Raw genomic sequence first — 24898 nt, 5'->3', positions numbered from 1 at the left:
CGATGGCCAGAACCTCCACAATACAAACAAAGTCCTTCTCTGCGTCGTCTCTGACGTTCAGCAGGCGATAAGGGACCTCTGCCAAGTTGCATAGGTTCCTCTGTGGTTGTTTCGTTAGAAGACCCTTCGCGGTTGTTTACAGGAGGAAGTGATGAAGCAGAAGAGGTAGTCAGGCGTCATCTACCTCCTAGATTCTCCCGGGCTCTCTCTTGAAGTCGTCGGTCAATCCTGGTGGCTAACTCAATCAGGGAGTTTAAAGAAGTAGGAAGCTCCCTGGCCGCCAAATCATCTTTAATTTTCGTGGAAAGTCCTTCCAGGTAAATTGTTCGGAGGGTAGATTCTTCCCACTGAAGTTCTATAGCCAGGGTCTGAAATTCGATATTGTAATCCATGAGAGCTCGACCTCCTTGTCTGAGGTGCAGAAGAGTAGACCCCGCAGCTGCTTTTTTCCCTGGTTCTTCAAACACTGATTGGAACAGCTCCAAAAAACGAGGAAAGTCCTGTAATACTGGATCAGAGTGTTGCCATAAGGCAGACCCCCAATCGAGTGCTTTGCCATCCAACAGGACAATATATAAGTAGTTCTGGTCATATCGTCCGGAAAGAGTGCTGACTGTAGGTGGAAATGCATGTTGCATTGGTCAAGAAATCCTAGACATAGACGCGGATCTCCTGCATACCGCGGTGGAACAGGTAATGGTATAACTGGACGAGAAAAACTTTGTGGACTTGGCGGAGCAGGTGTGGCCATTGAACTGACTACAGGTGGATTGGAGTGCGTTGCCACCACCGCATCTAACTGAGTGTTAAGTCGTTCAATGGAGGCGGCCATGGATTCTAGCATGTTCTGCTGTTCCACTATTTTCCGTGCTAGACCAGGAATTGCTCGTATTGCTGAGGCCTCTGCCGGGTCCATGGCCTTGGCTTACTGTTGCGATTCGGAGTGTGAACCATTGGTCCAGCGATGAACAGAAGTTCGGACGCTGGAAGGCAAGGCCAAGTCAAGGTCTTGTGTCAAAAGAAGAAGAAGAAGATCTGGATGCAGGCGCCTCCTGCAGGTCGTGTAGTCCAGATAGCTGGCACCTCCAGCAGGTCGTGAGATTAGAAGAAGATGTCTCCAACGGAACGTGGAAAGTAGAGCTGAGCTGGTGCCTCCAGCAGGTCGTGAGTTTAGAAGAAGACGTCTTCAACAGAACGTGGAAAGTAGAGCTGAGCTGGCACCTCCAGCAGTTCGTGAGATTAGAAGAATGCGAGCAGTCCAAACAAGCAGAATCTCGGAAACTCCGTAGCCGGTCCAGGAGTCGAAGGCCAGAGACCACACCTCAGCCGGTCCAGGGGTTGAGAGCCAGAGAACACACCTCAGCCGGTCCAAGGGTCGAGAGCCAGAGAGCACACCTCAGCCGGTCCAGGGGTCGAGAGCCAGATAACACACCTCAGCCGGTCCAGGGGTCAAGATCCAGAGAACACACCACAGCCGATCCAGGGGTCGAGAGCCAGAGAAACACACCACAGCCAGTCCAGGAAGTCAAACACGGAAGAACAGGAACCAAGCACAGGAACAACTAGGAGCCAAGAAGCCAAGGCAAGGTCTGAGGTGCAGACCTTGCTTTAAATACTTTTACCCAGCTGGAGCTTGCAGGAAGGAGCCACTCAATTTCCTGTAGTGGCTCCTTTAAGAATTCTTCAGTCGCGCGCATGCGGCTCTAGAGAAACCAGCAGGGGGCGGAGTCAGACGCGAGCAGGGGAGCCGCTGACGCCGTGGCCATGTTGAGGAAGCAGCAGGGATGCCGCGGGACCAGGATGCAGACGCCGGCAGTTACCACGAGCGGAGCGGTCTACCGCCCCGGTGAGTAGCTGGCCCCGGCTGTGGCTTGCCGCCATCGGAAACCATAACATTGCTCTTTGGTATTCTGCCATTCTGTCTCCGACACCAGGCTGCTGCACATCTCAGAGAAACAATTTTTGGCCCTCCATTTTCTCCAGCACTCCCACTATCCAAACGTTGGCTCTGCAGGATCGATCTTCCAAATTGTTTATTTATTTTCCAGGATATTTATCTGCTTCTTGAGTGCCTGCAGAGACTCCTCTATAGCAGACACACAATTCTCAAGTTCATCTAACCTCAGGCTGGCTGCTTCCATGCGCTTGGTAATCTCTGCTATATAGAATTTTATGGAGCTCACTTCTTGGGTAACATCAGCCCTTAGGCTCCAAATCTTCCCCAATATCTGGATCATCATATTACGGCTAGATTCAGGGATCACTATTTTGCTGAAGCTCACCCTTTCCTTATTGCATGCACCAGGGCCTTCCGATTCTCCTGACTCCCGATAAAAAGCAATGATCTGTCTGTCTTGTGTACTCCGTGTTTGTCAGTTACTCATTGTCAGCTGTATACCCATTTTCTTTTTAAACTACACCTAGAAATTTAGGCCCACCTCGGTTAAATTCATACGGAACGATTTTACAGGACTGGCCCCAGGGTGCCAAGAGCTCTAGCAAAATGCAGCCATCTTCATGAACGCAGCAGAATGCCTCCCCCTCCCCCCCAAGCTTGAAGTTTAATTAGAATTGAAGGTCTTTCAAATGAGAAGCAGGTAGGGAATTCAAGTGGTTTGAGCAGGAAAGTAGGACAATCTCTGTTTTTTGAAGATTCAGGGTGAGATTGTTGTTAAACAGTCAATTCTTTATCCAAACCAGGCAGGAGGATATTGTTGTATACTGAGTTCAGGAAGAACTCATTCTGGAACGTGGCAACTGTTCAGTGTGTGCCCAGTCCTTTGAAAGTGATGAGGCTCTGGCATTATTGCTTAAGGAATCGTACTTCTGTGGATGTGTGAGTGTAATTTAGTGTACATAAGGAAGACTAGGAGGGCTTTAAGGATTAGAATGAATGAACATTGAAGCTCAGTTACCTGCCATAGACAGGATGCTTCTTTGGTTGAGCACTGTTACAGGGAGGGCATACCTCTGAGCATTTTAGGTTTGCAGTTTCAAAGAAACTTGCAGTAAAGTTCTGTGGGGGAAATTATGACTCAGTCTTGTCCAGTCTTGGATGGTTAATCTACACAATGAATATAGTTTATCCGCTTGGCCTTATTAAAGAGATAGCGTGGTTTACTATTATTAAAGCATATTTTCTTTTCATCACGGTTCTTTGTTTTCATTGGTTAGCTGAGGCTTTTCGTGCTTGGTCAATGGAACTTTAAATGGACGGTGTCCTGCAACTTCCAAATAAGTGCTCTGACATTTTTAATATACTCTGAGGACATGGTCTGTAGCAGATTTAGAGGTGTGTGGAGGTTTTTTGTTAGCTTGTTTCTTATTTAGATGTTTAAGGATTCATGTCAAATATATTTATATGTATAATGGGGTAGCTCTCTGGCTATTCCTCCATTCTTTTCAGGCCTGCCAGGGGCTGAGATGTGAACCTGTTGGATCAGTCAGATTGATGTGACCTGATCTATGAGCAGATCTGGCTCCAACAGGTGTAAGCTGATGTAAGATGGCAGTGCGCAGAACCAAGGAAGGTAATTAGTCAGGTAAGGGTCAGGGTAGGTGGAGTCCATTCGTAGAGAAGAAATACCAGGCCAAGATTGAGGCAGGCAGCAAGCAGAGCAAAGTCAGAACTGTCCGGGTCAAAGCAAAGCTGGAGTATGAAGAAGCGAGTACTCCGATACAGGGATGATAGGACCTGTTGCTCAGGAACTTGGTTTCTTTAACTACTTTAAATAGCACTTATGTCATAAAGGTTTGCCACAGGATTTCCTGTCATCAGGCCCTATAAATCTCAGTACTTCCTGTGTATGTCTCTAATCAGCTACAGGATGCAGGGCAAAACCAGGGTGCTGGAAGCTATGAAAGGTAGCACAAGACATCACACCAGAGCCAAGACAGAGAGGTACTGATTGTTGCAGTTTGATGCTGCTGGAGAAGATGTGGACCCTTGGGCCGGCCTACCTAAGGAGACAGGGTAGGCCGAGGGGTGGAGCCACAAGCTGGATGGGTTCACCCAGGAACCAGGGACCCCCCGGGAGGAGCCCGTAGGGTCCCGGGTCCTCGGGACTGGGAGCTGTCTATGGAATGTCCAGAGGATGAGATGGGCGTAGGCCGGGACCAGAGCAAGCAGAATGACTAGGAAGTCCAAGGTACCCGGAAGGCAGAGGACCGGCTGCACAGGGCCGAGGGCCGGCTGAAGGCAGGGCAGTGGGCGGCTGCGGAGTCTGTAGCAACCGGAGACAGAGGCAGGCAGTGGGTGAAGCAGGGTTAGAAGCAAACCGGAGTCTGAAGCAGGCTGAAGCGGAGTCGGAAGCAGACCGGAGTCAGAGACTGGCTGCAGGCTGAAGCGGAGTCAGAAGCAAACCGGAGTCAGAGGCTGGCTGCAGGCTGAAGCGGAGTCGGAAGCAGACCGGAGTCAGGGGCTGGCTGCAGGCTGAAGCGGAGTCAGAAGCAAACCGGTCGGAGGCAGGCAGCGAGCTGAAGCGGAGTCAGGAGCAAACTGGAGTCGGAGGCAGGCGGCGAGCTGAAGCGGAGTCAGGAGCAAACCGGAGTCAGAGACAGGCAGTGAGCTGAATCGGGGTCAGAAGCAAACCGGAGTCGGAGGCAGGCAGCGAGCTGAAGCGGAGTCAGAAGCAAACCGGAGTCAGAAGCAGGCAACGTGGAGATCAATCAGGAACGCAACTGGGAACAACTAAGGAGTTGTGAACCTCGTTGCAAGGCTTTGAGAGAGAGTCTGAACGCCAGTTATATCGGGACTTAGGCGTGACGTCAGCAGCGCGGGCGGGACCGAAGTGAAGCAGGCCCGTAATGGCGATCGCCACGTGGAGTGAGAGAAGCCCCCGGGGTCCTGAGCGAGTGGAATGCGGTGCTCCCTGAAGCGGAGGTAGGCGGGCCTGAGCCCTAACAGAAGGGAAGCGGTCGGGACCGCAACAGTATCCCCCCTTTATGGCCCCTCTTGAGAGGACCGGGTTTCTCCGGGTGGTCACGGTGGAACTGTTGCAATAGGGATTTCTCCAGGATGTTACGGCTGGGCTCCCAGGTGTTGTCCTCGTCGCCGCACCCTTCCCATGCGAGAAGATATTCCCACCTTCGGTTGTAGAATCGAACATCCAGGACCTCGACTACCTGGTAAGTAGGATCATCCTCGATGGTGGTAGGCGATGGATCCGGTGGTCTTCGGTGGTAGCGAGAGAGAACTACGGGCTTTAGCAGGGATACGTGGAAAACATTGTGGACCCAAAGAGAGGATGGCAACCTCAGCCGATATGAGACCGAGCCCACTCTCTCGGCGATCCGGAATGGCCCACAGAACCTGGGTGCAAATCTTCGTGAGGGGAGGCAGAGATGAATGTTTTTGGTGCTGAGCCAAACCCGGTCTCCTGGCTGGTAGGTGGGAGCTGGTCATCGATGGCGATCAGCCATCTGTTTGGCGGAAGAGGCTGAGCGGATCAGTTTGTTCTGGGTCTTTTGCCACAAGGTCTGTAGCTGTCGGGCCATTAACTGGGCGGCTGGAGAGGCACTGGGAGTAGCGATGGGAAGCGGAGGTCTCAGCTGTTTCCCGTATACGAGCTGGAAAGGTGAGAGCCCGGTGGCGTCATGAGCTTGACTGTTATAGGCAAACTCGGCCCAGGGTAGCAGTTCTGACCAGTTGTCTTGCTTCTCATTGATGAAGGCTCGAAGGTAGGTTTTCAGAGACCGATTCATCCTTTCGGACTGCCCATTACTCTGCGGGTGGAAAGCCGTAGAAAAGCTGAGCTTCACTTTGAAGCATTTACAGAGGGCCCTCCAGTAACTTGCAACAAACTGTGGGCCACGGTCGGAGACTATGTCTTGCGGGAGGCCGTGTAGTCGGAAAATATGCCGGGCGAAGAGGAGAGCTAGTTTGGGTGCAGAGGGTAAATTAGTCTTAGAGAAACAGTCGACGGTGACCCAGATAACCGTCTGACCGCGAGATGGAGGCAAGTCCACCATAAAATCTGTAGCGAGATGGGTCCAGGGCTCTGTGGGGACTGGCAGAGGCTGTAGAAGACTGCACGGGGGTCCGGGACTGGGCTTTTGACGAGCACAGGTAGGGCAAGAACTTACATAGACGCGAACATCCTGTCGCATGTTGGGCCACCAGTAAAAACAATTAAGGAGTTCCAAGGTTCTCTCTCATCCTGCGTGCCCTCTCCAGTGAGGGAGTCATGAGCCCAGCATAATGTCTTTAGACGATCTCGTCGGGGAACCACGGTCCTATCTTGGGAGAGGACCGTCAGGGCGGACAGGCGAACCTTGCTAGGGTCTAGAATGTACTGAGGAGGTTCTTGGTCTTCCTCGGATAGGGAGGTCCGTGAGAGAGCGTCAGCCCGGAGATTCTTGGCCGCCGGCCGGTACTGTAGGATAAAGTCAAAGCGGCTAAAGAACATGGCCCAGCGGGCTTGGCGAGGGTTTAACCATTGTGCCTGGGACAAAAACTCTAAGTTTTTGTGATCCGTATATACGGTGGTCGTGTGTCTTGCCCCCTCGAGCCATTGTCTCCATTCTTCAAACGCGAGCTTGATTGCCAACAACTCTTTGTCCCCGATGGAATAATTGTCTCGGCGGGAGAGAACTTCCTGGAGAAGTAGGAGGACGGCAAAAGTTGTCCAGAATCGGAGTGTTGACTGAGGACCGCCCCGACAGCTATGCTGGAGGCATTGACCTCGACGATGAAAGGTTTTGCTGGATCGGGATGACGGAGGCAGGTGTCCGTGAGAAATGCCTCTTTTAAGTCAGTGAAAGCTGCGACCGCAGCGTCAGGCCAGTTCTTGGTGTCGGCTCCCTTGCGGGTCAGGGCAGTAAGGGGAGCGACCCGATGCGAGTACTGTGGAATAAAATGTCTATAAAAGTTAGCGAAGCCCAAGAATCTCTGGAGGGCTTGAGACCCCTGGGTTGAGGCCATCTAGTTATGGCTGATACTTTTTCGGGGTCCATCCGGAAGCCTGTGGAAGAAATGATATACCCCAGGAAGGGCAGGGCCTCAGCTTCAAAAACACATTTTTCAAGCTTGGCATAGAGATGATTGTCTCGGAGGGCCTGCAGAACTTGTGTGATGTGGTGGCGGTGAGTATCCAGATCTTTGGAGAAGATAAGCACGTCATCAAGATAGACAATCACATGAGAGTGGAGCATGTTGCGTAGGACCTCGTTCATGAGATTCTGGAAGACGGCCGGGGCGTTGCAGAGTCCAAAGGGCATTACTAGGTACTCGTAATGCCCATCCCTGGTATTAAAGGCCGTCTTCCACTCATCCCCGGGGCGAATACGTACGAGGTTATAGGCCCCTCGGAGGTCTAGCTTGGTGAAGACGTGTGCTCCCTGAAGGTGATCCAATAGCTCAAGAATCAGGGGAAGCGGATAACGGTCCCGCTTGGTGATGGCATTCAAGCCACGATAGTCTATACATGGACGGAGGGAGCTGTCCTTCTTGGCTACAAAAAAGAAGCCGGCTCTGGCGGGAGAACGAGAGGGGCAAATGAAGCCTTTGGCAAGGTTCTCAGTCACATACTGAGACATGGCAGCAGTCTCTGGCAAAGACAAAGGATACACCCGGCCACGGGGAGGCATGGTGCCCAGTAGCAAGTCAATCGGGCAATCAAAAGGCCGGTGTTGTGGAAGAATCTCAGCCATCTCCTTGGAGAAGACGTCGGCGGACTCCCGATATGGCTCAGGCAGCAGGAGGGAGGAGCAGAGGTGCAAGGTTTTCAGTGGGCGTGGGAGGTGTAAACAATGCTCAAAACAAAAGGGACTCCATTGGGTTAGTTGAAAGTTATCCCATTGAATAACGGGTGAATGCTGTCGTAACCACGGTAGTCCAAGGACCAGGGGATGCACAGCTCATTCCAAGACTAGCAGGAAGATCTCTTCTGAATGGAACAAGCCTGTCTGGAGAGTCAAAGGGACCGTGGAGCAGGTGATGGTTCCAGGGAGCAGCGCGCCCCGGATGGAGGAGATACGCAGCGGAGGAACCTTTCGTTGCGTGGGAAGAGACAGCTGATTCACCAGATCGGCCACAATGAAATTCCCCTCGGCACCAGAGTCAATGAAAGCCCGGATCTGGAGTTCCCCACCGGGGTATTTAAGAGTCACTGGCAAAGTGCATAGAGGAGCTGATCCTGTAGAGCCTAGGTATAGCTCCTCGGTATAACCTAGGCACGGTCATTTCCTGGACGTTCTGGGCAATTGGCGAGGGAGTGCCCCTTGCCTCCGCAGTAGAGACAGAGGCCCTGCGAGCGGCGCCTCCTCCTTTCTTCGGGAGTTAGTGGAGATCTGCCCAACTGCATGGGTTCTCCACTGTTGGCAGAGGCAGGAAGTCCCTTAGGTGCTGGGGTTCTGGTGGCAGCGGACGACAGTGGTGGTGTTCTACGGTAGGAACGGATCTCCTTATCCCGCTGCTGAAGGCGGCGATCCACCCTGCCGGTGATGTCAATTAAGTCATTTAAGTCCTCCCGGAGGTCTCGGCCTGCTAACTCATCCTTGATGCGGCTGGCAAGCCCCTCCAGGAAGATTCCCCTAAGGCAATCATCCCGCCAGCCAACTTCCATGGCCAGTGTGCGAAAGTCTATGGTGTAATCGGCCACCGAGCATGTCCCTTGCCTGAGGTGCAAGAGCTCCGAGGCTGCGGTGGTCTGGCGTGCAGGATCATCAAAAGCGAGGCGAAAGTTGAGAACGAATTCCTGCAGATTCTGTAACAAGGGGTCCTGACGTTCCCACATGGGTGAAGCCCAGTCAAGTGCCTTACCATCCAGTAGCGAGAATATATATGCCACTTTAACTGCGTCTGAGGGAAACTGCGCATGCAGAAGGGCAAAGCGCACGTAGCATTGATTCAAAAAGCCACAGCATGTCTTGATATCCCCGGCATACTGGGTCGGAGTGGGTAGCTGAGTCACTGATGCAGAACTGGGTACTGGAGCAGGAAGCGGGGCTGAAGGCGGGTCCGGAGGAGTAGCCTCCAGGCAGGAGACCAGCTGTTCCACGGTAGCAGCAAGCGTGTCGATACAGTGCTGTTGCTGCTGGAGGCGCTGTGCCATCCCCGGGATGGCCTGCAATCTTGGGGCCTCCGCTGAGTCCATGGCCTTGCAAACTGTTGCAGTTTGATGCTGCTGGAGAAGATGTGGACCCTTGAGCCGGCCTACCTAGGGAGACCGGGTAGGCCGGGGGGCGGAGCCACAAGCTGGACGGGTTCACCCAGGAACCAGGGACCCCCCGGGAGGAGCCCGTAGGGTCTCGGGTCCTCGGGACTGGGAGCTGTCTATGGAATGTCCAGAGGTTGAGATGGGCGTAGGCCGGGACCAGAGCAAGCAGAATGACTAGGAAGTCCAAGGTACCCGGAAGGCAGAGGACCGGCTGCACAGGGCTGAGGGCCGGCTGAAGGCAGGGCAGCGGGCGGCTGCGGAGTCTGTAGCAACCGGAGACAGAGGCAGGCAGGGGGTGAAGCAGGGTTAGAAGCAAACCGGAGTCTGAAGCAGGCTGTAGGCTGAAGAGGAGTCGGAAGCAGACCGGAGTCAGAGGCTGGCTGCAGGCTGAAGCAGAGTCAGAAGCAAACCGGAGTCAGAGGCTGGCTGCAGGCTGAAGCAGAGTCAGAAGCAGACCGGAGTCGGGGGCTGGCTGCAGGCTGAAGCGGAGTCAGAAGCAAACCGGACGGAGGCAGGCAGCGAGCTGAAGCGGAATCAGGAGCAAACCGGAGTCGGAGGCAGGCAGCGAGCTGAAGCGGAGTCAGGAGCAAACCGGAGTGAGAGGCAGGCAGCGAGCTGAAATGGGGTCAGAAGCAAACCGGAGAGAAGCAGGCAACGTGGAGATCAATCAGGAACGCAACTGGGAACAACTAAGCAGTTGTGAACCTCGTTGCAAGGCGTTGAGAGAGAGTCTGATCGCCGGTTATATCAGGACTTAGGCGTGACGTCAGCAGCGCGGGCGGGGCCCGGCTTCCAGGAGCGGGATGCTCAAGAAGGACATCCTCGCGCACGAGACCGAAGTGAAGCAGGCCCATAATGGCGACCGCCACGTGGAGTGAGAGAAGCCCCCGGGGTCCGGAGCGAGTGGAATGCGGTGCTCCCTGAAGCGGAGGTAGGCGGGCCTGAGCCCTAACAGAAGGGAAGCGGTCGGGACCGCAACACTGATAGCTGGAAACATGCAAACTGCTGGGATCAGAGACATGTTACAATATATATGTTTTATTGCAGTATGTTGATATTTGACTCCTGAGGAAGGTGTAGGCTCCTGCCGAAACATTGGCCGTGTCAGGCATGGAGAGCGGGTACACTTTTTATGAAGTAATTTCATCAGATGGAGATTACTAATTTTTACTATTGGGTTGTAAAAATCTCATACAAGAAAAACAGAATTGATAACTGATTTGATATTAAATGCTGCCATCTGATCCTGTGTGTAGTCCATTGCGGGCAGGTTTCAGTGGATTTCTTTGCAATAACACATTACAGATTTCTGATACCAGTTTCTGAGAAATTATTATAAATTTCTACTTGTCCTTATTTTTTGTTGATTACTAGTATACTAGAGGTGAATGCCCAATATTGTATTAGGATACCCTGTAAATTAATATCCACATTCTTTTTTCTCTAACTTGCATTTTTCTCTCCCCCATTAATCTTCTCATTACAGCCTTTCTTCCCCTCCCATCTAGCTGTGCTCTCCAAATCAATGCTTCCCTCTGTCCATGCCTTCCGGGTTTTACTTCATGAGGTTTGTTATGAGAGAGGAATATGAAAAATGCACATTACCGACAACCTCTGCCACTCCTTAATCATACATTGCTGTGAATAAATATTAGCGCTCAGAGGCATCACAATCTCTTCTATAGATACTTCTTCCAGGGATGTTATATACAATTTTAGGGCTTAATCCATGCTCTCAGGCTAGTGCATATCTCCATCATAGAGAGGTTTTTTTCCCCCAGAAAAAATGACTTGGATAGTCTGATTGGTTACTTTGACTTTTTCTGGTACTTTTATGTATAGCCTAGGAAGAAGATTTTGTTGTCTACAAGCAATCTGCAGGTCCTACAGAAATCTGCTCTCAGATTTCTATAGGACATCCCTTATTAGAATCAAATACATGAGCTCATTGTTTGAAAAGAGGCATTAAGCAATGAGGTTACTGTCAGGAAGGGGCAAGGGGAGGGCTAAAAATCATAGGAATGGCACATGGTTCAAAGGGTGGATATGGGTAAGATGTCAAGGAGAACAAAGGAGGGCAGAGAGAAAAAGAACAGGCAACAGACATGGGAAGAGGAAACACGGGCAACAGAAGGGATCATGAAAGTAGGGACTATTTTAGAATATGAGAAAGGATGTTTGAAGGAAGGAGAGAACAGGGAGGTAAAACACCATCTAGAAACAATTGAAATGGGAATGGACATGTCTAGGAGTAGAAACCAAGAAAATAAATATGAGTAATCAGTGAAATGAAAAGGGAAATGGAAGGGAAAAAAAAGAAAATGAAAAAACTAAAAACTAAGAAAATCAGAAGAGAGCCCTAGGCATGGCCCTTCTAGGGAATCTGATCATTGAAAGCTGATAAGAATTAATTATTTCACTGATTGGCAAGTAAAAAAGGGGGCAGGTTTCAAAGCTGACAGTAAGACTTCATGTTATCATTTTATTCCCACCCATCGTTCAAAAGAATTTACATGCTTCAGGTAAATTTTCAAAGGAGTTATGCATGTAAATGTAACATACTGTCTAGCAATTTTCAAAAGCCATGTACCCACATTAAGTGCACTTAACGTGGGTAAAACCTATTGAAAATTGAAAGGCATATATTACTTTTGGAAGCCAACAACCATAATAGGGTCATACATCTTGGCAGTAAAAGGGTTAACACATTTATGCTGGTAATAATGAATCTGGTAATGTATTCTGACATGTCCCTCATGAAATGACTCATTGTGAACTATTTAGTGAATTATAATTATAGTTGTATATGTAGCTATATTTACATATTTAATTAGCATGTCCATTGCTATTATCTTCACTTAGGCCCAGATAAAATCATGTGCTTAATTAATCAATTTGGATTTTACTGGAAAAAAAAAATCTTGTGTGACTGTGTAAAGAATATTATTTTTTAACCCATGCTGTTTTTTCTTGCTTGGCAGAGTCCTGCTGCTCAGTGTGGGATTCAGGCTCTCTGGCAGTTCAGCCTTCATATGCAAGCCACCAGGATTTTTCCATGTAAGTAATCTCCCCCACTTCTAGCCTAGATATTGCGGTGATATAGTCTTTTGGTCAGGGTGCACAAATCTTGGCTCTGTTTGGAACCCAGTACAAATGTGCTCTGTCTCAGACACTAGGTGTTACTGTACAGTAGGGATGTGAATCGTTTTTTGACGATTTAAAATATCGTCCGATATATTTTAAATCGTCAAAAATCATTAGAGGTGATATACACTAGGAATTCCCCCGATTTATCGTCAAAAATCGTAAATTGGGGGAAGGGGGAGGGCGGGAAAACCGGCACACTAAAACAACCCTAAAACCCACCCCGACCCTTTAAAATAAATCCCCCACCCTCCCGAACCCCCCCAAAATGTCTTAAATTACCTGGGGTCCAGTGGGGGGGTACCGGTGTGATCTTCCACTCTCGGGCCACGGGTGCATTAATAGAAATGGCGCCGGTGCTACCTTTGCCCTGTCATATGACAGGGCAAAGGTAGCGCCGGCGCCATTTTGGTTCCTGTCCCCCGACGTCACGAGCGCAGGAGATCGCTCCCGGACCCCCGCTGGACCCCCAGGGACTTTTGGCCAGCTTGGGGAGGCCTCCTGACCCCCACAAGACTTGCCAAAAGTCCAGCGGGGGTCCGGAAGCGACCTCCTGCACTCGAATCTTATTGCCGTATTGCAAAATGGCGCCAGCCATACGGCCATACGGCCGGCGCCATTTTGTAATACGGCAATATGGCCATATGGCCAGCGCCATTTTGTATTGCAGTTGCTGGAACCCGGTATATATAAACAAAGAAAATAATGTGCTAGATATAAACAGACGCTCGATGTATAAAATGACACACAATGTGCTAATGCGTCACATTACATGATACCACATCACGTGATGTGATAAAGTATCGTGAGCTATGAAACTTATCTATGCAATGTGGTAGATCAGAATTTTGTAGGGATGTGCAGAGCAAAAGTTTATGTTCTTAAGTCCATAAGTCGAAAGGGGGTCCCATTTGCGGTCAATATGGACATATGGAGAATTCCATAAGTTGAGTCTATGTCCATACGTGCAAATAAAAATTTAAACCCCTCACCCTCCTTAATCCCCCCCCAAGACTTACCAAAACTCCCTGGTGGTACAGCATGGGCATGGATAGGCAACTTTTGAAAAGGAACTTTTGGCCAGCTTGGGGGGGTCAGGAGGCCCCCCCAAGCTGGCCAAAAGTTCCTTTGGGTGCAACGAGGGTCCCCCGGAGCGATCGCGCGGGGAATCACGTGACGCCGCGTCACTCCGACGTGACGCCGACGTCACGTGCTCCTCGCAAAGGAGTTCACAAATGGCGTCCTGACTCCCTGCTGTACCACCAGGGAGTTTTGGTAAGTCTTGGGGGGGGGATTAAGGAGGGTGAGGGGTTTAAATTTTTATTTAGGATCAACAATCGCGATTTCCAACTTATTCAACATAGCTATGTTGAATAAGTTGGAAATCCGATCGTTTTCCCCTCATCACTTTTTTAAGTTAAAAAAAAAAAATAAGTTGCGTTTTACATTTAAGTTCAAAACGAATACACACCCCTAGAATTTTGCCTATCCATGCCCATTTTTTAATTACGGATGGTAACACACCATATTTCTGCTTTATTTATAGCATTTTGTTGATTCTAGGCCTAAGTTTGTAAATCCAAAATTGTTCTCTGTAATTTAATCACAATTTTCTGTTTCCTCTCCTCCAAGATAATCATATATGCTCAATGACTATCCATCTTAAATAATTGAAAACATGTTCCTTTTCCATACAGTTTTGTACCATAGGAGCAGTAAGATTTAGCCCTGAAGGATCTCCTCCATGTTTCAGATATATGATAAAAATCTGTTGGGAACAGTGACCATAATTTGTTTTTTACAGCAATGACAATTGGTACACTGGGCTCACTGCAAAAACAGATAATCAATTAAATTTTAAAAGGAATGAAATACACCTCATTTGAGAGAGAGAGAGAAAGAGAGAGCACACCTCTGTATAGGGTCAGTCTGATACTCTAGAGGGGCGCTTTGAATCGGCGGTGGATTTTCGGGAGGTGGGTTGGGGTTAGAAGACGTGTTGTAACAGACACATTCAGAGGTATTCATAGTAAAATTGACATCAGTAAAGAATTATAGTCCTTATAATTAATGAAAAGTCTAACAAGAGGAGTTGATTTGTACACTGCATTGCTAGCTGCATTCTACAAATCTACTTCTTTTCATCACAGACCATGACCTGCTCTTTTCCACCTCCTTATTCTGAACGTGCGTACATGCATGTAAGCATGCCCTTCTCGGCTTATTAAAATTCACATTGCATGTGCATCTGTGGCTGTTTGTTTGTGAGCAACACTTTTAAAATCTACCTCAATGCTTCCTTTGGCTCACCATTTTTTCACTTTATCTACCTCCTCCTGCCCAACCAGCACCACCTTAAGGTACTTGCCAGTTTTACTAAGGACTTTGAGCTTTGCGTATTTCCTCTCCATCTTGTGTTAGTGTTTGAGATAGATGTGGGTGGATCCTTGGGCTGGTGGCAGATGACTACGCCCCCGGGGGAAGATCCTGAGAGGGACCACTAGTCAGGCTCAGAGTTTGGAGACAGACACACACTAGTTCTTTTATTAAACAGTATATTGAACCACCAGAGGTGGCAGTAGTGAGCTGGAAGCGCCCGGCTGGGCTGTAGTCCCTCAGATATTGGAACAGCGATCCTGGATAACGGAGCTGTAGAGAAATCAAATATAGTGAGTAGGCAGGGTATGCAGAGTTCAGGAACAGAACCTTGATGGTAACACTCACACAATAGTCTCTTAGAAGCAGCCCAGGAGCTGGAAATGAATTAGGCCCTCGAGGAGCGAGTATCTGGTTCCAGGGAACACTCTGAGAGAGAGATGGTAACTCATTGGGTTTGTAGGCAGCGAAGACTTCCTGGCAGAAGTGGTATTCAGTAGCAAGACGGGGAACGTGGGCCCTCGAGGAGCGAGTACCGGTTCCAGACTGCGACCTGAAAAACAAGAGAGCGAGGCCCCCGAGGAGCGAGTACCTTTGGTAAAGTCCGAGGAGGCAGAGTAGCAAGGTATGCGGAGAGCGAATCCCATCCGCAGCAATACCTGGAGGAAGCTAGGAATCCTTTCCGTTGCTAACTCGATTAGTTAGCGAATTCAGAGACCTTAAGTATCCGGTGAGGATGATGTCATCTCAGGGGGATGCCCCTGAGGTTTACGCCACTGCTGGTACTTGAGTTGGAACCGCGCCGCGCGTGCACCCTTAGGCTTCTGGGAAACATGGCGGATTGCAGCGTCTAGCTGGTCCAGGGACGCTGGAGGAAGTCGGCAAGATGACGCCACGGCAGCCAAGCTTCCATCAAGCAAAGAGGGAGTCGCCAAAGAGGTAAGGTGGGCGTAGTGGAGACGTCGCAACACCTTGACTGATACATGAACCGAACTGTCTGATGATCACTGGTGCTTAGGTAGTAACCTAATCAGACATTTGAGACACTGCTTCCATTTATAAGAACCAAGAGTTGTATCACCCCTTCTCTTGTGGGTTCCATCACCATTTGTCTGAGCAGAGTTCCTTGAAAGGCATCGACAATCTCGTTACTTCTTTCCGATTTAGCAGATGAGATATCAATCCACATATGGCAGGTTAAAATCTCCCATTAAACACTTCTCCCTTCATGATCATCTTTTGCTTGTCTTCAGTTAGCTCTCTGTCCAGACTCTCTGTCTGAGTCAGAAGTATGTAAAGTACCATTGCCTCTCTCCAAGACAGATCAAAAGTGACTCTTCTTTTGTCCTTGCCCCCTGCATTTCAGTAACTCTGATAATATTTTTCTATAAAGAACTACTTCCTCCCTTTTTCTGCTATCCCTAGACTATAGCCTGGTATGATGGTATCCCATTCATAGGCTCATTGAACCATATCTCTGTTACTATAATAATATCCAAGTCTGCCTCCACCATTAGGCCTTGCAGTGCTGGTATTTTATTGCCCAGGGAATGAGCATTTGTAATAATTCTTTTCCAGCTATTACTCTGTGACTTGCTTGATTTGATTTGATCATGTTTGATTTTGTGCCTATTTCATGCTTGCACACCAGAGGAAGGGTAATGGTTCAGACCCATCACAACTTGTGCGTAAGCACAAGTTGTGATGGGTCTGAACCAAGTGTTGATGTGTCTGATTAAGGGCATTCTAGCATGTAAAATGCTATGTGTGACCCCCAAGTTTCAAATAAGTGACCCCAAAGTTTCAAATAAAATTTGGCCCTGAGAGTTTTCCTAAATGTTGCACATATATGGTAAAATTCTGTTGGGAACAATGATCATAATTTGTTTTTACAACAAGGAAGACTGGCTCACTATAATGTAAAACTAAAATCCAATACTCCTGCCTTCATGTCTCATCCGGTTTGTCCCAGTAACCTATTTATATCTTTATCTGCTCATCTTGCTGTCAGCAACAATTTTCTTACCTGACCATTAAATATGCCAATTTGAAATTGTAAATTTGATAACTCTGTAAAAAGGCTGGCTATCTGCCATCAGGGAAATCAAAGCAAATGTACCTAAGCAGACAAAAAATGAAAGAATAAAAAAGAAAAGGGAGAGAACGAGCATGCACAACATTAAATCTGATGCACTAGAATACATAAAAAGTTCATTATAACATTAGATGAGTACAGATATGCAGGACCACTATTGCTATTTTAATGGTACAGATTATCAGGGCCAGTTCAACCTACTGTGCAAGCCATGGACTTGCACAACAGGGTGGTACCTTGGAGGGGGTGATGGCCTGGGGCCACCCAGCGAACTCCAAGCTGCTGGCAGCCAAAGTTAGGAAGAAGCCGCAGGGCTGTCTTGTGGACTTAAACCCACTGGGAGCAGAAGTCAGGAAGAGGCTGCGGTTAAGCCTAGTAGATGACAACTGTTGCTGGTGGAAGAAGTGAAGAGAAGGACTAAGACTCCTGGGGACATCAACTGAAGAAGACACGGAGAGGTTGAGTGAGAGCACGTGTGTGTGTGTGTGTATGTGGATGCATGTGTGTGAGAGAGGGAGCATGCATGTGTATGTGTAAGTGTGTGTGTGTGTGAGAGAGAGGTAGTGTGTATGTTTATGAGCATGCATGTATATATGAGAGATAGGAAGCATGCATGTGTATGTGTGAGCATATGTGTGTAGATGAGAGATGGAATATGTATGTGTATGAGCATGCATGTGTGGGTGAGAAAGAGAGTATATATGTGTATATGTGAGCATGGTGTGAGAGAGAGTGTGAGTATGCGTGTGTGAGTGAGAGAGAGAGAGAAAAAGAGAGCATGTGCAAATTTATGAGTTTGTGTGTGTAAGAGAATGATTGTGTGTGTGTGTCAAGAATGTCAACATGTATATACACACACACACGATCATCCACGCTATGAGGAAAGGTTTGTCTGTTCTCCCACCGCCACTAATCCAGGACAATCTCGGGATGAGTGGAAATCAAAAGTTGCCAGTTACAGACACTAGGGGATTTTTTAAATTTTTACTGGTTGTAATTACTGGGTGTTGTTTGATATGTCTGATGTTTTAAAACACTTTACTGCTATTTGTGAAATTAAGAAAAATTCTATGAATTTTTAATTATTGGATGTTCTTTTCATCAGCTGTTTTGAAATATTTATTTTTTTATTAGTATAGTTTTACTACTATGATTGATGTTTTATATTTCCTGATTTTAGTTTTTGATGTTTTATGAGGAATGCTTTGTTACTTTTTCCATTATTGCACTGCATACAGAATCTGGCTTGTTGTGGTTTCCAGTTGAGTTTTTGTCTGCACATTTTTATGTTTTATGTTCTCTTTATTCTGTATTTGGTAAAGGTCTGTCCATGTTCAGCAACTGTAATCGAGGTGAGGTATTCTGCTACTGTGTCATTTCTGTATGGGGATCTATATCAACCTTGCTTATTCTGTTTTCATAATAACAGGTGTATTGGTGTTTTAGGGCTTGGTGTAATATTTGCAGTGTTGTTTTTTCATAGGAAGGTTTATTACTGTTTGAGCGTTGGCAGTTAGTGCTCTTTTGGTATGGGAAGTTTTCTATAGGGGTGAATCGTGTGATCGATCGTCTTAACGATCGATTTTGGCTGGGGGGGGAGGGAAATCTGATCGTCATGTTTTGTTTTTTTTAAAAATCGTTAAAAATCGTAAATCGGGGGAGGGCGGGAAAACCGGCACACCAAAACAACCCTAAAACCCACCCCGACCCTTTAAAACAAATCCCCCACCCTCACGAACCCCCCCAAAATGTTTTAAATTACCTGGGGTCCAGTGGGGGGGTCCCGGCGCGATCTCCCACGATCTCCCGCTCTCGGGCCACGGCTGCGTTAATAGAAATGGCTCTGGTGGCCCTTTGCCCTTAACATATGACAGGGCAAAGGTAGCGCCGGCACCATTTTGGTTCCTGACACCCGACGTCACGAGTGCAGGAGATCGCTCCCAAATCCCCGCTACACCCCCAGGCACTTTTGGCCAGCTTGGGGGGGCCTCCTGACCCCCACAAGACTTGCCAAAAGTCCAGTGGGGGTCCGGGAGCGACCTCCTGCACTCGCGCCGTATTGCCAATATTCAAAATGGCGCCGGCGCTACTTTTGCCCTCACCGTGTCATACGGGTCGTATGACGCCGGTGAGGGCAAAGGTAGCGCCGGCGCCATTGGCGCCGGCGCTACCTTTGCCCTCACATGTCATACGACCCGTATGACACGGTGAGGGCAAAAGTAGCGCCGGCGCCATTTTGAATATTGGCAATACGGCGCGAGTGCAGGAGGTCGCTCCCGGACCCCAGCTGGACTTTTGGCAAGTCTTGTGGGGGTCAGGAGGCCCCCCAAGCTGGCCAAAAGTCCCTAGGGGTCCAGCGGGGGTCCGGGAGCGATCTCCTTCACTCGTGACATCGGGTGTCAGGAACCAAAATGGTGCCGGCGCTACCTTTGCCCTGTCATATGGTAAGGGCAAAGGGCCACCGGTGCCATTTCTATTAATGCAGCCCGAGTGCGGGAGATCGCGCCGGGACTCCCCCACTGGACCCCAGGTAATTTAAAACATTTTGGGGGGGTTCGGGAGGGTGGGGGATTTGTTTTAAAGGGTCGGGGTGGGTTTTAGGGTTGTTTTGGTGTGCCGGTTTTCCTGCCCTCCCCCTCCCCCGATTTACAATTTTTTGACGATAAATCGGGGGAATTGTTATTGTATCGCGGTTCTAACGATTTAAAATATATCTGACGATTGTTTAAATCATCAAAAAACGATTCACATCCCTAGTTTTCTATGTTATAATTATAATTCAATTTACTCATGGATTTTTGAGGACCAAGCCCACACCCAACATGCGTTAAATAGGCCTAATACCATATGGGTTCCAAATGTCTTTTTTGCAGGGTTTTCTGATTGGCACAACAACAATTTATGTGAACATAATATACATGTTGTTGTAAGTGAGATTTTTACCCTACAAAACAGTACTTGAATATTAGGGATGTGTATCGTTTTTCAACAATTAAAATTATCGTCCGATAATTTTAATATCGTCTTAAATCATTATAGAACACAATACAATAGAAATCTAACGATTTATCATTAAAAATCGTTAAATCGTGTTAGTGCGCACGAACGGGAGTTAGTGCGCACTAACTCCCAGTTAGTGCGCACTAACAGAAAATGATACAAATTGACACTTTCCAGGTCAGTAAAGGTCAGTTAGGAATGAATATGTATTCCTATTGGCTGGCTGCCATCTTATCTATTGATGTTACCAAGGTTCCCACTGAGGTGATGGTTGGGGGGATGGGAAATGGAAATGGAAACTCAGGAACACTAACAGAAAATGATACAAATTATTGACACTTTCCAGGTCAGTAAAGCTCAGTTAGGAATGAATATGTATTCCTATTGGCTGGCTGCCCTCTTATCTATTGATGTTACCAAGGTTCCAACTGAGGTGATGGTTGGGGGGATGGGAAATGGAAACTGTTGGTAGTTGACAAAAAAAGTAATGTGATCAGTCAATATGACTAGAACTTGTGCCCTATTCCTGATACCAGGGGTGTTGTGATCTTCCTGCACTCAGTGCCCTATCCCTGATACCAGGGGTGTGATCTTCCTGCATGCAGTGCCCTATCCCTTATACCAGGAGTGTTGTGATCTTCCTGCACATAGTGCCCTATCCCTGATACCAGGGGTGTTGTGATCTTCCTGCATGCAGTGCCCTATCCCTATTAATACCAGGAGTGTTGTGATCTTCCTGCACACAGTGCCCTAACCCTAATACCAGGAGTGTTGTGATCTTCCTGCATGCAGTGCCCTATCCCGCCTGCATTACTAGTTAGAGGCTGGCTTCACAGACAGGGGGGAGCTGCCTGACCCTCACTCCTGCCTTCCCCCATGTCCCAGCCAGTGAATGGTGTGTGGGTGAGGGGGGGGGGAGGATGGTGAAGTCTGAGACAGCTCCCTCCCTGCATTACTAGTGAGAGGCTGGCTTCACAGACAGGGGGGAGCTCCCTGACCCTCACTCCTCCCTTCCCCCATGTCCCAGCCAGTAAATGTGTGTGGGTGAGGGGGGGGGGGGGAGGATGGTGAAGTCTGAGACAACTCCTTCTCTGAATTACTAGTGAGAGGCTGGCATTTCTGTGATATTTCGTTCTCCCACCAGATAATATTGTAGTGGGTTCCCTGTGATATTTTTTCTCAATAAAAATTCTGTGAGAAAAATATTGTGGGAAATTGTGAAAATGCGTTATGGTGGACCTCTTTGTGCAGAGCCACCATTTTCTAAAAGGGCCAGCTATGACACCCCCCCCCACCCCCCCCCCTACCCAAACACCTCACCTTTAAATATATATATAGGCACTTTGTCAAGTTACTATATAGACACTTTGTCAAGTTACTATATATACTATATATATATATATATATATATATATATATATATATAGTTACTATATATACTATATATATAGTATATTTATTTATTTATTTATTTAAAATTTTTATAGACTGACATTCATCAGGGATATCACAGGGATATAGTATATATATAGTATATACTATATACTATATATATACTATATATAGTATATAGTATATACTATATATACTATATATATAGTATATACTATATATATAGTATATATAGTTACTATATATACTGTATATACTATATAGACACTTTGTCAAGTTACTGTTGCCTATGTAATATGTATTGATGTTCCTATGTTCAGAAACTCTGTTTATTGTAACGCCTTAACCGCGACAGTTTTGTTCTTTGGAAACCGACCTGATTTGATACTTGTATTAAGAAGGTCGGTATATAAAAATCCTAAATAAATAAATAAATAAATAAATATATAGTCTCCCTGGGTTCTAAACTCTTCCACCATAAGGCATTCTCCCTCTTTGTGCCTGCTCTCCCAACATTTGAAGTATGTTTTTTTTTGCGCAAAATGGCGCCGGCCGTACGGCAACACGATTCGACTGCAGGAGGTCGTTCCAGACCCCCGCTGGACTTTTGGCAAGTCTTGTGGGGGTCAGGAGGCCCCCCCAAGCTGGCCAAAAGTCCCTGGGGGTCCGGGAGCGATCTCATACGCTCCTGCCGTCAGGGGACAAAAAAACAAAATGGCGCCGGCGCTACCTTTGCCCTGTCATATGACAGGTCAAACGTAGCGCCGGTGCCATTTCTACAACGCACGGAGGTCCGAGAGTAAAAGATCAGACCGGGACCCTTCCTGTGGACCCCAGGTAATTTAAGGCATTTTGGGGGGGTTCGGGAGGGTGGGGGATTTATTTTAAAGGGTCGGGGTGGGTTTTAGGGTTGTTTTAGTGTGCCGGTTTTCCAGCCCTCCCCCCCCCACTTGACCCCAGGTAATTTAAGGCATTTTGGGGGGGGTTCGGGAGGGTGGGTGATTTATTTTAAAGGGTCGGGGTGGGTTTTAGGGATGTTTTAGTGTGCCGGTTTTCGATTTACACGATTTACACGATATTTAAAAAACCCAAACTGCGACGATCCGATTCCCTCCCCCTCCCAGCCGAAATCGATCATTAAGACGATCGATCACACGATTCACATCTCTAGACTGTAGTAATACAGAATTGTAAGACAACAGCAATGCAGTATGTATCCTCCACGAGTGAGGGATAGAATCCAACTGCAACAGTCAGGGATTGCAATAGAAAGGATGGAAAGTTCAATGATTCACAGATTTAGAAAAATGGTTCTCTCTGATATGTTCCCTTACTTTGTCGGTCTGGTTTCCATGACAATAGATCCTGGTTCTCCTCTGACTTCACACATGTCATAGGCATGAAGGCTGGTTGCTAGGGAAACTCCCCCTTGACCTGCCCAGCCTCAGAGTCTATTGTTTTAATGCAGCAAATGCTTTTCAATGGGGAAACATAAACGAATGAAACAAATGACATATGTTTCATTCGTGGGGCTTGCTCATATGTTTTCCGGGGCAAATGAATCAAACGAATATGGTATATTCATTGTGAATAGGCCATTCTTTTTAAATAAATGCACATACCTAGTGTCCATCAGGGTTTTCCTCGGCCAGAGGAGGTAGCTGCATAGGTAGAAGAGATAGTCACAAAGGAGGAAGCAGAGGATCGTGAAGGATCTGCTTCTATAATGCGTCTTTCTTGTTGGACCAAAAGACATTTTGAGACCCACAAAGACTCTGTTGTTGGTTTTTTGAGAATAGAGCTTCCCAAACCTATCCTAGGGACCCCACGGTCAGTCAGGTTTTCAGGATATCTACAATGAATATGCATGAGATAAATATGCAAATACAGAGTCTCCATATTGTGCAAATTTATCTCATGCATATTTATTGTGGATATCTTGAAAACCTGACTGGCTGTGGGGTGCCCAAGAAGATTTGGGAAATATTGTTTTAGAGGGTTGCAAAGGTTGCTGCCATGCTTGTATTTGCAGCTTTTAAAATAGAAGACAAATGATTTCCTAGGGAAAAAAATCAGGAACATGTAGTAGATTTCTGGTATACACTAGAGATGAACTTCGTTTTTTTACTACCGGGTTGTTTTTTTGAGTCGGACGCTTCGGGGTAAAGTTTGTTTTTCCTCGGTTAGTTTTTTGGAAAAATGACCAAAAACTAAACAGGGAAAAATGAAACTGGCCCAAAAAACAACATGGGAAAACTAAGCTAAAAAAAACCCCACCCCAAGCATTAAAATTCACTTTAATACATTAAGTACAACCACCCCACCATCGCAATCCCTCCCCAGGACTTACTAACATCCCTGGTGGTCCAGCAGAGTCCTGCAAGGGATTTCTCTCTCCGTGCCATCTGACTTTCGGGCCTGCCTCGATCAAAATGGCGCCGATAGACTTTGCCCATACTATGTCACAGGGGCTACTGGTGCCATTGGTCAGCCCATATCACATGGTAGGAGCACAAGATGGCGCCGATGGCCATGTGACAGGGGCTGACCAATGGCACCGGTAGCCCCTGTGACATAGTAGGTCAGAGGCTATCAGCACCATTTTGAGCGAGGCAGGCCAGACGGGACAGAGGGACAAATCGCTTGCGGGACCCCGCTGGACCACCAGGGATGTTAGTAAGTCTTGGGGAGGGATCGGGATGGGGGGGGGGGGGGTTTGTATTATACAAAACTTAAATCTTGGGGTGGTTTTTTATTTAAAAAAATAAAATGTGCCCCTCCCCCGTACAAACCCGAAAAACAAATTTTTATCGTAGTTCGAACCATGACGAATTAGGCAATTTCGTTGAAATTGCCTAATTTGTCATAAACAAATGGACATCTCTAGTATACACAAACCCTGTGGACATTGCTCAGTCTGTCCACACACTGATGTAGTATCCTGTTTCACACATCCCACTTCTGACAAACAATATCAGTTACGTTGTCATTCGGATTGTAACTCTCAAAGGGTCATTTATATCATAAAATGTCCCTGTGCCAAACTATATGTAGGGAAAACCAGTAGACATAAAAACCAGAATAATTGAACATAGGTCGAATCTGACACATGCCCGTGAAAATGCTCCTCTGGTTGAACACTGGACTCAATCTTCTCACACAATATCAGATCTTTTCTTTTTTGTTTTGGAAGTAGTCTCTTTCCTGAGCAGAGGAGGTAATCATTCAGAGTATCTTATTCGCAAAGAACAAAAATGGATTTACACCCTGAATACTGTTGCCCCATTTGGTCTCAACAAAGAGATCGAATGGTTTTACTTCACTTAATTCTGATTGGTTCTCAAGTCCCTACTTCTGATTGGTTAGTTCTCCTGTTTAGCTGATTGGTCCGCAAATTTGGCGCCTTTTTGATACCTTTAAATATGTTTCAGTGTAACTGATGTACGCGCTCCCTGCCAAATCCTGTATAAACTTCTGAAAGGTATGTTAAAACTATTGGGGCGGATTTAAAAACCCCGCGCGCGTAAATCCGGCCGGATTTACGAGCGCAGGGCCCTCCCGCACCGGCGCGCCTATTTTGCATAGGCTGCCGGCGTGCGCAGAGCCCTGGGACTCGCGTAAGTCCCGGGAATTTCAAAAAGGGGTGTGTCGGGGGCACGTCTAGAATGACGCGCCGTTTCAGGGGCGTGATGCAGTGTTTGGGGGCGGGCCCGGGGGCGTGGCGCCGGCCCGG

The sequence above is a fragment of the Rhinatrema bivittatum genome, chromosome 7, assembly GCF_901001135.1.
Source record: "Rhinatrema bivittatum chromosome 7, aRhiBiv1.1, whole genome shotgun sequence".
Classification (NCBI taxonomy): domain Eukaryota; kingdom Metazoa; phylum Chordata; class Amphibia; order Gymnophiona; family Rhinatrematidae; genus Rhinatrema; species Rhinatrema bivittatum.
The sequence above is the reverse complement of the archived record's forward strand: the minus strand, read 5'-3'. Positions refer to the sequence as shown.